This window comes from Mytilus trossulus, chromosome 13 (assembly GCF_036588685.1).
Source record: "Mytilus trossulus isolate FHL-02 chromosome 13, PNRI_Mtr1.1.1.hap1, whole genome shotgun sequence".
Classification (NCBI taxonomy): Eukaryota; Metazoa; Mollusca; class Bivalvia; order Mytilida; family Mytilidae; genus Mytilus; species Mytilus trossulus.
In genome coordinates this window covers 33790750-33808733 of record NC_086385.1, presented here as the reverse complement: position 1 = coordinate 33808733, position 17984 = coordinate 33790750, and the positions used below count along the sequence as shown (strand labels likewise).

The window sequence follows — 17984 nt, the reverse complement described above, 5'->3', positions numbered from 1 at the left end:
ATGCTTTAATTTTAATTTTTGTGACTAACCCAATATGTGTCCTTTTTTATGACTAACCCAATATGAGATACTTTTGGGCCTAACCCAATATGTAATTATTATTACTATCATAATCGACCAATGACAATATTTGATATGATGCCACAATTGTATGAACATAAAATTACTAGACAAACTAGAGGCTCTCAAGAGCCTGTGTTGCTCACCTTGGTCTATGTGCATATTAAACAATGGACACAGATAAATTCATGACACAATTGAGTTTTGGTGATGGTGATGTGTTTGTAGATCTTACTTTACTGAACATTCTTGTTGCTACAATTATATCTATCTATAATGAAATTTATAAAAATTTACAAAAATCTATGAAAATTGTTAAAAATTGACTATAAAGGGCAATAACTCTTTAAGGGATCAATTGACAATTTTGGTCATGTTTGACTTATTTGTAGATCTTACTTTGCTGAACATTATTGCTGTTTATAGTTTATCTCCATCTATAATAGTATTCAAGATAATAACCAAAAACTGCAAAATTTCCATAAAATTACTAATTAGGGGGCAGCAACCCAACAACGGGTTGTATGATTTGTCTGAAATTTCAGGGCAGAAAGATCTTCACCTAACAAACAATTTTACTCCATCTCAGATTTGCTCTAAATGCTTTGGTTTCAGAGATATAAGCCAAAGTCTACATTTTACCCCATTGTTCTATTTTTATCCATGGTGGCCATCTTGATTGTTTGGGTGGATCATCGGACACATTTTTACTAGATACCCCAATGATGATTGCATCCAAATTTGGTTAAATTTGGCCCAGTAGTTTCAGAGGAGAAGATTTTTGCAAAAGTTTACGGACAACAGACAGCAAGTGACGAGAAAATCTCACTTGACCTTTCAGGTCAGGTGAGCTAAAAATGATTACATGAACACTCTTTACAGAAATTAATACTGAAATAAAATCATTCCTTAACAAGTTTGAATGAATTTGTGTATGTACTTAAAAATACAAAACATCAAAATAAATAAAAATCCACTTCAAAAAGTAAAACATCTTATAAACACTCTTAAAACTATCAAACACAACAGAAATAAAAACAAATAAAAATTAACAAATCCAGCCACACAACACAGATTTATAATACTCCTTTGCAATACATGAACATGACACATCCACATGACATATCCACACAGATTTATAATACTCCTTTGTCATACATGTTCTTGAAACATCCACATAGATTTATAATGCTCCTTCAGTGGCGAATCCAGCCATTTGAAAAAGGGGGGGGCGGAGGGGTTCCCAACCAGGACAAAGAGGGGGTTCCAACTATATGTCCCCATTCAAATGCATTGATCGTTCAAAAAAAATGGGGGGGTTCCAACCCCCGGAACCCTCCCCCTGGATCCGCAACTGTCCTTTGCCATATATACATTTCTTATATTCATTGAAATACGAATTCAACATTCCCCATCAACCCTTGTGCACCCACAATTGAGATATTACTCAAGGGATTAAAATGTCTTTAAAAGATAAATATATCTTATAGTTATCAAAGGTACCAGGATTATAATTTAATATGCCAGAAGGGCGTTTCGTCTACATAAAACTCATCAGTGACTCATTAAGATGTACCTTTCAAATGAGGAAGGTAGCAGAGGCGGATTTAGGGGGGAGGGGGGCCCTTTAAAAAAAAAATTGGTTGCTTATATAGGGAATCACTAAAACGTGACGAGATCGGGCCCCCTCTTAGGCAGCCAGAGGGCCCCCACTTATGAAAATTTCTGGATCCGCCACTGGGAAGTGGAATGGATCTAATAATCTAACATTCAAAGGGAGGTAATTCTGAGTGAGTGAAAATTGGATTGGAATATATACCGATGTCATACAGGTATGTAAATTAACATCACATACTCCAAAACCTTATGCTCTGACTAATGTTGTGCATTTAAAATGATCTTGCAGCAATGTGCGGTCAACTTTGATCTGAGTTGACTAGGATTGCTAACTTCCTTAGATGTGCAGTTCTCTTTGGGATCTCTGACTCACCACCAATTACACTGTATACATGACCATGAAACAGGTTCCAACCATATGTCCCTATTCAAATGTGTTGATCGTCAAAACAAAATGGGGGTTTCAACCACAGGAACCCCCCCTTTTGGATCCACCACTGATATTTTACCTGGTGTAGCATCATGCAAAGCAAAGGAGCATTTTTTTTATCACAATATGAGGAAATTGAAAAAGATCTACATGTATGTTACAAACTTTTTTATTTTTGGCAGATTTAACATCCAACGATCTCTATAAGTTTGTTTTATACACAGGGACCAACCGTTAGCACTCTTAACTGATGATGATGACGATGATGACGATGACAAGTTAGAATGAACTAGTTCCCAGTTACTGTTTTTCAGTGTTTCTGCAAGCCTCAATCTGATGATCGCACTGTTTAACTCTAATTCTACATAATCCATACCATTGGTTGTGTCCAGGCGTTCAATGGCATCCTCAACTATCAACTGTATGGGTAATGACAAAATGACATCTTTCCTACCTATCATTATTGTTTTTACTCGTGAGTTTTTGGATGGCATTGTTGCAGTTGTACCAATCCTAACCTCTATAATTTCTAAGTAATGAGTATGAGATTAATTTTGAGAAGAGTCATCTTGTGTCTGTATCACTAACTCTATCAAGGGACTAATCTGGTAAAAGTCAACCTCACTTAACAGTAAGTCATAATCTTTGAAATCATTTGGCAAACTTAGTTTTGACGATCGGAGAAAATTCAAAATATATTTAAAAATTTCACCATCTCTATCAATAAAATAATGTCCATTCAGATCTAGCCTTGATGGAATGTCTCCTCTAAACATGGCTCCTAACATTGAATCTGGATATCTGCACAATGTAGATCTTGTCGTAGTGTAAACGGCGCCACCTACATTTAGGTGTATTATCTCAGACCCACTCATTTCCAGCTGGTTGTCAAGATGCATTACACTTTATTTCAGTGACATCTCTGCCTAAAATATATAAATGTATATTTACACATGTACAGGGAACTATTACACATTTAAACATATTTTAAATAAATAAGGCCATTAGTTTTCTCGTTTGAATTGTTTTACATTATCATTTCGGGGCCTTTTATAGCTGACTATGCATTATGGGCTTTGCTCATTATTGAAGACCGTATGGTGACCTATAGTTGTTAATTGCTGTGTTATTTTGGTCTCTTGTGGAGATCATACATGTACCACATCTTCTTTTTTTATTATTGAATTATTCATGCCTGTTGACTTCTACACATGTATTGGCAATATTCCTGTATCTTGACCTATAATCTATGCAGATTCAGATGTTCATCAAATTGGAAATAAGTTATAAATTAGAAGCAACAACATTAACAGTACCAACTTTACTGTTCCCGTATCAGCTCATACACATTTCAACATTTTATGTCTCATTAGTAATTCTAGAGCATATTGAGGCCAAAATATTAAAATATCCATAACCTTCTACAAACTTTAAACAGCTAATAAAATCAAAAAGGGCCATACTTTAATTTAGGTAAACATATATGAAATTCTCATGTACAATTTACAAAAAATCCAACTTGTTGGTGTACATTAATTGTAAAGTTCTGTGAAGTTGTATTTTTCTTAGTAAAATTAAAAGGCAATAAAGTATATGTCTGTTTTTGTCCCCCTAGTACATGTACTTCTGAACATATTTTGACTACAACCATGCATGAAAACCCTGAAACACATGTAGAGTTCTTGAAAAATGGTGGTTAGGAAGTTTAGAACAACAAAATATTGCAAATGATCAACATATGATTTATGACCTTTTGGTATTTTGTAAATGCAATGTGTTATTATAAGGAACAGCAGATTTTCTTCGATGGAACACCAGGGAAACATCATTTCAAGAACTCTGAAAACATTTCAATGACACAGAGCAACAAGGAATATTGGCCGAGTGACTCTGGGCTTTTAATAAGAATCAGGGGGGGAAAACTACCTTGATTTCATATCTTACAAATATGTCAGGTTCATCATTCTATTTCTAACTTTTCTAATATTTCTAATCAAGCAAAGATATTTTCTAGACACATTTCCATGACGTCCATAGGATGTGTTGGTCATACCGCCACATCGCAAATGGGTCTTATTGTCCATACCTTGTAAGTATTTATTTCATAGAAGGTTATAATAACATAAAATGTAATAATACAACACTGTACACCAATGTACGTTTGTATCCTGTTGAACTCAGCATGGGTGCTGTATTTTTAGTGATCTTAATTTGTATTTTCTTAACAACTTACATGTATAAACAAAAGCATAATTGAATTACTTATGTCATGTATATGCAAAGTTAGTTCACCAAAGGAGATGGCGTAAAGGGAGGTATCTGCACAGAAGAACGTGAAATAAAATTGCCATTCTACGATGAACGAACAATTAAAAATGTCTTGCACATTGATCTTTTTTACTGATTTCACAAAACTGGGTGCATAACAAACCTTTTTCACCACTGCACGTGAAATAAAATGGCAAAACCCGTTGCACGAAAATAAAGGGTGGTTTATTTTATATGTAAACCAGGTCCTCCGCAGTGCACAGCTTTATACGACCACATAAGTCAAACCCTGAACAGTTGGGGCAAGTATGGACACAACATTCAAGCTTGATACAGCTCTGAATTTGGATTGCGATCAAATTTTTTACATATGAGTTTCTGACACAAAACAAATGTCAAGATCTTTTTCTTTAAACTTTTCATAAAATTTGGAATTTGAGAAATTTGTAGGGGAAAAAAAATGAAAACTACTACATTTGTACCACCCCCACCCCTTCTTTTTTTACAATAACTCCAAAACCTGCCATTTCTTTATACATAATTTACAAGCAGTGTAAGGGAGATAAATCCAAACATACCCAACATTGTATGTTAAATGTTTTTGAATTACCTCCCTTACACTGCTTTTAAATTGTCTCAATTGTCCGTTGCCCAGAAAAACCAAGTTTTTCCCCTTTTTTTGCCCTTAATTCCAAAACAGTTTGAGCCATTACCCTCCAAAGTCAATACTAACCATCACTTCATTCATAGCATGGAAACAAGTGATATAATTTCAGAAATATTCATACACTTAAACACAAGTTATTGACTGAAAACTAGAAAAAATGCTTATTTGGGCCCTTTTTTTTGCCCTCACTTATTTAACCCCCCTCCCTTGGAGCAAGCACCCCAAAACTTAATTCCAGTCTTTCCTTTGTAGTAAGAAACCTTGAACTATAATTTCAGCGAGATTCACACACTTGAACAAAAGTTATTGTCTAAACTAGAAAAATGCTTCTTTTTGGCCCTTTTTAGGCCCCTTATTCCTATATATATGTTCAGGGATATTAACCCCAAACTGAATCCAAGCCTTCCCTTCGTTATATGGAACCTTGTGGTACAATGTCAGAGAGATCCATATAGTCATACATAAGTTATTCTCCCGAAACTACAAAAATGCTTGTTTTTTTCCCTTAATTTCTAGACTGTTTGCCCCATAACCCTTAAAATAAACCCCAACCTTCTACTTAATAGTATGAACATTGTGGTGCAATTTCAGAGCAATTGAAATACTTATACACAACTTTTTGTCCTGAAACTAGATAAATGCTTGTCTTGGGCCCCTTTAGGCCCCTAATTTCCAAACCATTTGAATCATAACCCCCAAAATCAATTCTAACCTTCCTTTTGTGGTAATAAACATTGTGTTAAAATTTTATTGATTTTTATTAACTTATACTAAAGTTATTATCTGGAAACCATTCGACTTCCGACAAGGATGACGACGACGACAATACATGCAATATGATACCAATATACGACCAAAATTTTTTTAATTTTTGTGGTTGTATAAAAATTGATGGTAAGCTGAATTTAATTAATGAAGATCTGATTTTTGTGATGACCATGATGTCATGACTTGTTCCTAAACTAAAGTTTCTAAAAGTTCATCGGAAATTACCAAGACCTTGTTCATAATGTTCTGTATCAACTTTACAAATAATAAACGATGGTCTTGTAATATAGATTCTGTACGGGGTCACTACACCAGGCGAAGTGAGTGACAAAGTCACTTTAGGTTGCCCCACTTCGCTCTAGAGAAGCTCCAGGGAGAAGTTTATGTCGCCCTCGATTTTCAGTAAAATTCCCCAATGTCACCCCATGATTTTTGAGGAATTCTCGTTCCAAACGTAAGCGACTAATAAGTATTGAAATTCAAAACATGTTTTCCCCGAAATTCAGAACTGATTTCTCCGCCATAGTATACTCCCACATAAAAATTGCTTGCCAGGGTGCACTATAAGCAATATACATTTTGTACAAGAAAAATCTCGATTTTGTTTTGTTTATTGTCCGCCATCTTTGTTATTGAAAATTGTAGAAGGCGCACTTTTATCTTTTCAACTTTCATCATTTACCTAATCCATATTGATTTACACTATTAATTTTGATTTTCTTATTTTAACTGACATAATGTGATGCCCCATAAAAAGATTTCTTTTCAAAAACGGAAATCAATTTAGATTTATAACATATCAAGATTTAGTGGGGTCCAATGACCGCTGAGAAATCGGCATATAAAGGAATTTCAACACCGCCTGACATTTTTCTAAATCGTGAGTTAAGTACCTTGTGTTATATAAAGGTACATGTATATAGATTGTTTTTTCTGAGACGAGTGCCCGTGTATTTGAGCTTTTGATTTTGCCATTTCATTAGGGACTTTCCTTTTCGAATTTTCCTGGGATGTAAGTATTTTTGTTTTTTTTTCTTTTTAGGGTTTTAGAAAGACCAAAACATGAAGCTGTTCAAGGTCACAAACAGTAAATACATATTGAAGTACGGACTGCTGTACGCTTGGGTTAAGTAACAGAACATATGATATTTGTTTATGGATAAAATGAACTATTAAAAACTATGATTTGATTACCACTAGCATTTCTTCATTTTTCATCATTGAGGAAAAAAAAAACATCCGGAAACTCTCAAGTCGCATAAAAATCTAAGTCGATGACGGATTTGATAAAATTCCGAACAAGACTTCAAAGCCAAACAGCAATGCTTTTATATCTTATCCAATGTCGTCCTCGATGTCTCTCTGAGTTATTTTTAATATTGTGGTATCCAGTTAGTATTTAACCAACCAAGAACTTTTAAAATACTGAACAATTATTATTCCAAAGTGGTTACATCATGTCAATGGAAAAAATAGGAGTTCGAATCTCGGCAAAAATTCGCCAGCACAAACAACCTACTGATACCACAATTAAAGTTAAACCATATGTTATGGGTCCAGAAAAAGCAATGAATAAGAAAGAAGATTCTTGCGATAGAAATATGGTAACTTTTGCCATGAAGTCTAACAATAACTTCAGAGCTGAACTTAGTACTGCCGCATATGAAATATTGAAAGTCCAACTACTTGATAAACTTGACACAATGTCATGCTCAGACTTTCCGGCACTAGGCTTCTCTGTTCAAAACAATGTAGACCAAGTTAACACTATAGTATTCCAGACAATCAAAGTTACCCTAGCAAAGGGAAGTAGTAATTCGACAAATAAACAACTTAAATTTACGGTCAATCTTTATAACTCTACATCACCTATTGTGGCCAATGGCAATGGAGTACGATATTTTGTAGACAACTTTTTTTACTCCAATTCTTGAATATTTACATCAACATTCAGATAATATTGATATCATCAACAATAGTGTTAAAGGTATGATTGTTAACTCAAAGATAGAAACTATTTCTGAGAATCACCACTGACAATAAAAGTTCTGAAAGACAGACTCTCGCCATAACAGATAATCTTGGTACAAATATGTCGGCTTCAGCTAATATGGCACACATAGATACAACATCTCGATGTCCAATTTGCTCTGATGTTGTAAATGATGACACAATTAACTGTGACACTTGTCTTGAATGGTTTCATTACTCATGTGTTCATCTAAACAAATCTAAGGTGGACAAAATACCAGCAATAGCACCATTCACATGCCCGTTATGTTGTAATGACCTTTCACATACAAACACTTCTAGTACAATTGATACTTTGTGTATACCAACAGATGAACCGATACCTTCTATACCGTCTTCAGTTAACATAAACTTACCTTCAAGTGGCGTTATATCAAACATATCTACATCTCCATCTTCTAGTATTCTTAAGTCATCTATATCAGTTGCTAACTCTGTGCCATATGTTATTCCAACAACAACTAGTTCAAATTTTAGTACTACATGTCTGACTTCTACTCTTCATCAAATACAATCAACTTCCAGTTGTAATACAACAAATACAACCTCAGTATCATCAGGTGCAATCTCATCTATCATATCACCAATTAAAAGCAAGAAGAAATTAAAGCTCCAAATAAATTAATGGTAGAGAATGATAATCTTAGATCTTTTATCATAGAACTTGAGCAGAAAATTAATGATCAAGAGAGAACTATAAATTTGCTAAAATCTGCAAAACCCAGTAATGAGTATACAAGTACACAAAATTTTACGAACAATCAAAACAACATGAATGGACTTCCCAATTCTGGGTACAAGGAAAACATGGACAATATAGAAAAGAAGCTTGCTACTCTCGTGGACTACCAACACATGCTTGCCTTCTCAAATCTGAACTCTAGAATTGATAATCTTCAGAATACTATGATGAACAATCCACATACTCCAATCCACATACTCCATTCAAAATCCGTATGCTCCATCTTTTCCAACTCAAACTCATTTTCAGTATAATGTACATCCTCATTCATACTTTCATCATGGAAACAGCTTTACCGCTCCTATTAGACAGGTTCCAAATATGCATATGCAACTACATCCTCAACATATTCCGGTAAACCAGATTTATCAACAAGGAATTAATCTCGCTCATCCGGGACACAATTCGTTTACTCCGTCTCACCTGTTTCACAATGCTCATGTCTCGTCAAACATCACTCAGTCTGCTCAATCTATAAATCAAGTACATACTGACTCAACTCAATCTCTTCATCAAAGAAATTCGCATCATTTAACTAAACCACCCACTGGTCATTATTCTAATCGTAACCTTAGAAATGCTCAGGCCAACTCCAACACTCGTAGAGGTCCATCACACACAAAGAGAACACATCCTCCATCATACCGTGAATCAGTTTCAAGAATATATAGTCAAAACAAAAGAGATGACTCTCCATTTTCATCATCTAAATCAATTCAAGCGAATAACAACACTAACATCAACAATCATAGTGAAGTTAACAATACCTTATTACAATCTAGTGAAACCAATGTCATTGAAAACATAGTGGTACCATCTAATGAAACCAAATTCATTGATAGTCAATGTTCAGATCCTTTTCTAGACAAAGGAATGACAGAACCGGACATTCGGGAGATGTAACCGTGCAATCGAGGGACGTGATTGACCATTTTAAACTTTTAACTTTTAATATAGAAGGCATTCGAGGCAATGCTCCTTATTTGGAGGAATTTTACCTTTTAATGATTTTATCTGTCTACAAGAGCACTGGTTGTGGCAATATGAACAACAAGAGGCTACAAAATGTCTTAAACATTTTAATTATGCTATAAGATCAAGTGACTGTAACTTCCCGAAAGTACACTCTGTGCGTTCACGTGGTAATGGTAGAGTTATGATTGCTGGAACTCCAAGTTTGATAGCTATGTGAAAACCTTAAATGACGGTAATGAGCGTATTATTGCAGTAGAAATTAACAGCTCTCCAAAAAGGATTTGTTTGATAAATTGCTACCTTCCTACATCTGGATATTCTGATACAGCCGTTAAGTATCAAGACAATCTTGACTTGCTTGAAATCATCATTCAGTAGTATTGTGATTCACACCAAATTATTCTCGTAGGTGATATGAACGCAACAATGTTACTTTCTCGACGTAACGATTCAGATAGACGTTTTAGATCTTTTATAGATAAACACAAACTAGGTAATCTTGCAAACATGGGAACTGCACCAACGTATCAGCATGGTAAAGGATCATCTCAGATCGATTATATTTTCAGTCATACTGTTGACAATCTTCTTGAACTTGAAATATGTCACCAACATCTAACAAATACGTCTAGTCATGTACCAGTTGTGGGCAAAATAAAAGCCACGTTATGCTTGACTTGTGCAAAATCTATTAAACCTCCTGAAAGAAGACGTAATCTATGGAAAGATTGTGATATTGAGGCATATCAAAGCACTCTGTCTAACTCACAGATACCCATCATTGAAAGACCAGATCAAATAAAGACATTTATTGACCAGCTTAATGGTAATATACTTGCAGCTGCCAAAATTGCTGTACCATCTAAGAAAATTCGTCTGAAGGCACCAAAATGGAAGGCTAGTCCAGCACTAAGACAATTACTTGTGAAAGGCAATCTAATCCACAACAATTGGATTCAATATGGAAGACCAACTGTGAATCTCCCAATTATTGAAGAACGTAGATCTATCAAAAGACGCATTAGGTCACAACAGCGACAGGACATGGCATGTGAAAGGAAACAATTCTATAACCAAATAGTTGAATCTGGCAAGTCTACAAACTTTTATAAACTGATAAGAAGAGTATTATCTAATACTATTTCAAAACCACAAGGCTTGATGAATGAAGGCCAACTTATTCTTGATCTTGACAACAAAGTACAGGTTTTGCAAGATTCTATGAAGACCTTGCTGTACCAAAACAACTAGAACAATTTGACTCTGATTATTATGAAAATACTCAATTTAACTTGGAGCTTATTCGTAAAATTGTCCTTGAAAATAAGGATACTTTTTCACCTATTACGTCTGATGAAGTAAAATCTGCTATATATAACATGTATAAACTCAATAACAACAAATCAAGTGATGAATACGGAATTTGTGCTGAGCACCTTAAACTTGCAAGTTCTACTATTTTAAACGTACTGTCTGTACTGTTTAATGCCATAATTGAACACTGTTATATACCTTTACAATTTTTATCAGGAATCATTACACCTGTTCACAAAAAAGGGAAAGACGCTGCTGATTTTGGTAGTTATAGAGGCATTACTGTTTCATATACAATAGGAAAAGTTTTCGAACATGTCATTCTAGACAGAATTGAAGATCGGTTACCTTTAGACCAGTCATCATTACAATTTGGCTTCACCAAACATATCTCAATATTACTTGCAGCGCTACTGATCAACGAATGCATCGTAGAAGCAAAGGAATTCAATCTTCCATTATTTATAGCGTTTTTAGACTCTCAAAGAGCATTTGACGTTGTCGATCATCCGTCTTTAAAATGTAAACTGTTTTTAAATGGAATCTGTGGTAAAATATGGAATGTCATTGACACTTGGAATACAAATTTAACTTCAAGAGTAAAGTGGTGTGGTCGTCTTAGTGATAATTTTCCTATTAAACAAGGAGTGCGTCAAGGAGGCATTTTGTCCACAGGACTATACAAGACCTACATAAATGACCTTCTAAAAACATTAGAACGCAATAGACTAGGAATGCATATTGGAACAACCTATATTGGATGTCCGACTGTTGCTGATGATATTGCTCTAGTTGCCAACTCTGCAACAGATCTCCAATTGATGTTGAATGTAGCTAATTCATATGCAAACCGTGAAAAATATGTAATACATCCCGAGAAAAGCACTATACTTATGAAAATTCCACCTAAGCGATCAAATACTACATCTTCAGACTGGAAATTAGGTGACAATGAAGTCTCATGGTCTAAAACAACCACCCATTTGGGTATAATTAGATCAGAAAATAATGAGGTATCAATAAATATAGAGGTCCGTATTTCGTGTGCTACAAAAACTCTGTACAGTCTCACTGGTACCAGTTTTCATGGAACTAATGGCTTACCACCAACCACATGCATGAAACTGTTTATAACTTATGTTCTTCTAAGACTTCTGTATGGCTTAGAAACATTTGTTCTAAAGCAATATCACCTTAATGCTCTAGAAAAATTTTACATTGATTTCCTGCGTAAATTCCAGGGTTTACCAAATAGATCAGTTAAAGGCATTACTTATCTGCTTCTTGGTGTTAGACCTGCCACGGCTGAGCTTCATATTAGACAATTGAACCTTTTGGGATGTATTATTCGAAGTGAAAACTTAACTTTAAACAAAATTCTTTAGAAGACAGATTTCAACAAAATCCGAAACTTCAGACAGTTGGTTTACCTACATAGATAAACTTCTAGTGAAATATGATCTTCCCAGTGCGGCTAAAATGGTTATTAACCCACCATGTAAATTATTATGGAAAAAGAATGTGAAACTAGCAATTGATAAATTTTGGACTCAAAAATTACTACTTGATTGTCAAAATAAATCTACCCTGTCGTACTGTGATCTGTCAAGTTTGAAAATTGGAACTGTTCATTAACTCTGGTCTTCAACATGTTCAATTGAAAGCAATATTAAAGATGTCCGCCGTGGTGGTATAAAAGCTCGTATAATTATAGGAACTTACGTTCTCCAGTCCAACACAAGTAAATTTAATCAACATGAAGTTAGCTCTGTTTGTCCACTTTGTCAATATGAAGATGAGGATATAGTGCATTTCATTTTAAAGTGCAACGCTCTATTTAAATACAGAAAATCATATATAGAAGAATTGGAAGTGATATTAAACAGCATAAGTAATCCAAATACGTGTTCATGGAATAGTCTGGTTGGAGATTTTGGTCTATTAACACAGTTGATTCTGGACCCTAGTGTTTTGATAAAACAGAAAATAGTATCATGTAGTGAAAAGACTCTCACTAAAATAGAGGATTGCTCACGAAAAATGTGCTTCTCCCTCCATTTTGGAAGATCATTGATCATAAACTCTGAACATTGATTGTCAAACTTAGAACTGTGATAATAAACTCAGAATAGTGAATATAAACTCAGAACATTGACTTTAAACTCAGAGACATCAAGGGTGTACATATCCTAAGGCTCTTTATTCTATTGAACTTTCTATGTAAATAGTATTGATAAGATAATCCCTTTAATGTGACTATACATATCATTAATGAACATTTACCCAATTATGGGGTGCACCAATATAGTGGTGGATAATACATACCAAATAAGAATAATGCCTCCCTACACAATACCAACGCAAATGTTTTTTCCACCGCCACCATTTCAACATGGAATGCAACCACCTCCATACCAGCCAGTCTACCATCATAGGCATCCACCACCTTCCTGGCATGTTCCGCCAACAAATTTCGAACCAATTTATCAGCAAAATACTATGGGACACACTCAACCTGTTCCAATGAATACCTCTCCATTTAGGACATCTAAATTACAGCAAAATACTTACTCAAGTGGTACTACTAATAAACATCAGGCTCAGCTAAATAATGCTAATCTTCACAGGAATAATTTCTATTCTGGGAGAAACAATGTCAGGAGTCAGTACACAGAAACATCAAGAATCCCGTTAGAGCCAATAGTTACACCACAACCCTTAAGATTAACAACAACAGATGGTCTGCGTAAAAACACCCAAAATAATGTGCAGAATGTAAAAGATCAGTCAGCATGGATTTTCCAAGCTAAACTGACAAGCACTGATAGTGATAATCAAGCAAAACCTGTAATCCATTCACATGAATTCAATGAGACGATTTAGACAGAGATCAGTTCAGTCAGCATGGGAAGTCCAAGCTAAACTGACTGAGGCCCAAATTAACCATCATACTCAATCATCAACTGAGAGCACAATAACCAATTTTCAAAATGACCACCAAATCAAATCATCAACCAGTCATCCAATAACAACAAATGTAATTAATAAATCAGTCAATGAATTAGAACTGCTTAATTATCCAATACAAATTATGACTGCCAAGAAAGATGTCGCTCATACCGATCCTGCACATAATTTTTTTATCTCTTACTCCATCGAAGAAACCACCAAATATAAGCCAGTACCAGTGGACAGGCACCCGGGACTTAGAATAATGACTCTCAACATTGAAGGGATACAATCAAATTTTAACTATCTCCAAGACATTGCTAAAGACCATAATCTTATCATATGCTTACAAGAACACTGGCTTTGGGGATATGAAACAAATTTCTTCGAAAAGCATTTTTCTCTACAAACCACTTTTTCACGCTCCCATGACGACAATGATCCAATTCCTAATTTTAAAGCACGCAGATGACAAGCAGGCACAGCAATCATGTGGCCTTCCTCTCTTAATAAAGTTATTCATAAACTTCCAGATGGTAATTCAAGAGTAATGGCTATAAAGATAGAGTTAGAAAATCATACTTTATGTCTCATAAACGCATACATGCCAACCCTGGGACAAAATTCACAAATAGGCTATAGAGAACATCTAGACATAGTGTCACATATAACCGAAAAATATTCTGATTTTATTCATATCCTTTGTGGCGACTTGAACGGAACTCTGTAAACATTAAGGAAAAACCACCATGATAAGCAGTTAAGAGCATTCAAAACTCAAGGCAAATGGATAAATAAAGGCAATCATCTGGATAACGATACTTTCTTCCACCACAATGGGTTATCTTCATCTCAAATTGATTATATACTGACTCAGGATTTGGATATAGTAGATAAAATCTTAATAGAAAACACTTGTGGAAACAATCTTTCATCTCATGTTCCAGTCTTCGGCGTTCTGGCAGCAAAAATACCATCTAACAACATAAAAAAAAGTTCTATTTCAGGGGAAAAGTTTAAAATTGAATGGGATAGGGCGGATTTAAATAAGTATCAAGAACAATTAAAAGAAACACTTCAAGAAAACCAATCTCCGAATTTAACCTCTACCGAACTGGTTGGAAATTTAATATACTGTCTAAAAAAAGCAGAACAATTTGCTATACCGTCAAGGATCATTAAACTGAATGGCCCCAAACTGAAGGTCTCAGCCGAAACCAAAATTTTGCTCAACATCAGTAAACAAAAACATAGGATATGGGATATTGGTGGTCGAAAAAGAGGCTTAGATGACTCCTTTAAACAACTTAAGAAAGCTAAATATAATGCCAGGAAAATTATCCGGAAGGAAAGCGCTATGGAAAAGGATTTTTTCTATAGTCAATTAGAACAGAAACCCTCATCAAAAACCTTTTTCCAACTTATAAAAAGGAATGTAGGCAATAACAAAAATTCCGTAACTCAAGTCATTCGTCATGAAGAAAAAGACATTACTTGTCCAGATGAACAAAGAGAAGTCCTTGCCAAGTCTTATAAAAATCTAGCCACGCCGAAAGATGATACAAATTTTAATGAGGAATATCTTCATATGTGCCAGCTCCGCTGTAATATAATTAAGGAACTCTCAGAAAATAATATAGAAACTAAAATTAATTTTACAGAGGAAGAAATTATTCAATCTATTAAAAAATTTTATTTAGGAAAAACTGGAGATGAATATGGCCTTTTTGCAGAGCATTTAAAATTGGCTGATAAAGTAATCATCCCATATATACAGAATCTTTTTTTTTTTTTTTTACAACAAATAAATATGCTTTATTCATCAAATTGCTTGTTACAACTTTACTTCATAGTCCAAGCTACAATAAAGTATCCCTGTGAAATACTTTCTGAGTATCCAGGAAAATACACAGAATATAAATAAATATAAACATTATTTTTTATTATATCAATCTTTTTAACTTTATGAAAAATACATTATGAGATATTGTTTTGTTCTCATTCATAAACCTTCGTAGTTCCTTTATAAACATAGCATACACATCTAAAAATTTCAGTTTTTGCTCTGACACATAGTACGACTTGTAAATACAAAAACCTAAAATTGTCAAGAAATAATTTAAACCGTTATATCCTTGATCTGATATTTTGTATCCAAATACTATATGTTTTGCCAATATCTTGTTTTTAAAATTCATTTTGGCTAGAAGATAATGTACTTTCTCCCAAAAATCTTTCAAAAATGAACATGTAATAAAGAAATGCAAATAATCTTCTTCTTTTGTTTTACAAAAGTTGCATTTATCGTTCTCAGATATTTTCCACTTTAATAGTAGCTGCTTTGTAGGAATGATATATTGAAGCAGTTTCCATCTGAAAATTTTCAACTTATTTTCCTTTAAAATTTTAAATATAAAATCATATACAAATGGCATCTGTGGTACGTATTCTAATTTTAAATATCTTGTCCAAATGTTGATACCGATTGGCTTTGTATATTTTGTATCTACTAAAGTTTTATAGAGTATTTTATTATTGATATCTTTTGTTTCAATTTGTTTATTTTGCCATCTTAATTTAACCTTACATATATTGATGTTACTCTTAACGGAGTTTTCTTTTTTTAAAACTTGCATCCATTCTTTTGGGATGCAGGATTTTAACATTTTAAACTCTGCAATCCAGTTTGTTTTATTAATTAACTTTTTTAAAATAAAATTTCAGATAAATTCCTTTACTATCCAACATGTCGTTTATATAAACCAATCCACTTTTAACCCAGTTCGGGAAAAACAGGCATTTGTTGCGATATTTAATATATTTATTTCCCCAAATAATCTGTTTTCTAATATTAGAGAAGTGATTAGAAAATGTTAATAAACCTCCTCCTGTTTTAACCCAACTTGAAATTACTTGTAAATAAAAGTCTGGTATTTTTCCAAGTCTATCTATTGATTTAATATTATCTAAATTCATGTTAAAAACAAGAAAGTTTTTACCAAGATTGTTAAAATATTTAGTAGGAATAATCTTCCAATTCGACATATTGGTTGTTGTTAATTTTGAGACCCATGAGGCTTTCAGTGCTGTAAAATAACTGTCAAAATCGATCATTCTTAACCCCCCTTTTTGGTATTCTCCAATAAGTGTGTTTCTTTTTACTTTGTCATTTTTTCCTTCCCAAATGTATTTGAAACAGCAGCTTTTAATTTCTTTCAAGTAAATCTCTGGAACTTTACACGAAGTAGCCAAAAATGTAAATTTTGGTAATATTAAAGATTTTATGATCAATATTTTCCCAACCATTGTTAATTTTCTTTTTTCCCATGTTTTAATTAATGATTTCATGTTATCTATTTTAGGTTCCCAATTTAACTTTTCACATTGAAGTTTATCGTGACCAAAATAAATACCTAAAGATTTGACGGGTTTGTCGGTCCAGCGTATGCCTTCAATCTTATCTACGCTGTTTTTAAGCGCCCCAATCCGAATTCCTTCTGTTTTATTACGATTTAGCTTTAACCCTGAGAAAGAGCCAAATGTTTCAATTAAATTCATAGCTTTAGATATATCTGATTTTGAACTACAAAACAGAGTTGTATCATCATCTAATTGTGATATTTTAATGCTATGTGTTTTATTATCTATAGAAACACGAAAACCTTTAATGTCTGAGGTTTGCCTCAATCGCTCGGCCATAATTTCGACTGATAAAACAAAAAGTAAAGCCGATAAAGGACACCCTTGACGGATTCCTCTAGAGTTTTCAAAAATTTCGGATACCCATCCATTATTTATTACACACGTCTGTATTCCCTTATATAATGTTTCCACCCATGATATGAATGATTCATTAAAACCAAAATGCTTTAGAACACTTAACATAAATTCCCATTCCAAAGAATCAAAAGCTTTTGTAAAATCAACAAATATTATAGCCCCATCTATTCCGTTTGATTCTGCATAGTCCATTATATCTTGGATTTGCCGTAAATTAAATCCAATAAAACGATTTTTTACATATCCGGTTTGATCTTCATTAATTAATTTAGGAAGAAGTTTTTTTAGTCTCTGTGCTAAAACATGAGATAGTATTTTCAAATCTACATTTAATAATGATATCGGACGATAATTGTCTAAAGATAATGGATCATTTTTCTTGA

General features: G+C 33.8%; 1 protein-coding gene and 1 pseudogene across 1 annotated transcript in view; one reads left to right on the top strand and one right to left on the bottom strand.

Moving 5' to 3' along the window:
* Nucleotides 1–17984, top strand: part of LOC134694929 (uncharacterized) — a 109776-nt gene that overhangs the window by 76884 nt on the left and 14908 nt on the right. The gene's annotated exons all lie outside the window — the stretch shown is intronic.
* Nucleotides 1823–7077, bottom strand: LOC134694025 (BTB/POZ domain-containing protein KCTD1-like; annotated as a pseudogene).